General features: G+C 31.5%; 1 protein-coding gene across 1 annotated transcript in view; it reads right to left on the bottom strand.

Moving 5' to 3' along the window:
* Window positions 1-365, bottom strand: part of LOC107704254 (dmX-like protein 2) — an 82,434-nt gene that overhangs the window by 29,691 nt on the left and 52,378 nt on the right. The window lies entirely within an intron of this gene.

Raw genomic sequence — 365 nt, 5'->3', positions numbered from 1 at the left:
ATTTATTTAATAAAATTCAAAATATAAATATGGTATCATGTTTAAAACACACAAACATACTCACACACACACACACACACACACACACGCACACACGCACACACGCACACGCACACGCACACACACACACACTTCTTAGACTCAAAATTCAGAATTTGAAACCCCAATTTGTGTTTTTAGGGCTGTCAAAATAAATGCTTTAACGTGTGATTAATTAAATATTTAACATATTAGATAATCTTACACTGTTTTCAACCATTTCATTCTTCATAGAGTGATTTCTAAATATCAAAATATCCTATAATCCTACTACAGTTTTTAGTGTAACAGAGATATTTAGACATAGCATGTGCACATATACATAC

This window comes from Sinocyclocheilus anshuiensis, unplaced genomic scaffold (genome assembly GCF_001515605.1).
Source record: "Sinocyclocheilus anshuiensis isolate Anshui unplaced genomic scaffold, SAMN03320099.WGS_v1.1 scaffold863, whole genome shotgun sequence".
NCBI lineage: Eukaryota > Metazoa > Chordata > Actinopteri > Cypriniformes > Cyprinidae > Sinocyclocheilus > Sinocyclocheilus anshuiensis.
The sequence above is the reverse complement of the archived record's forward strand: the minus strand, read 5'-3'. Positions and strand labels throughout refer to the sequence as shown.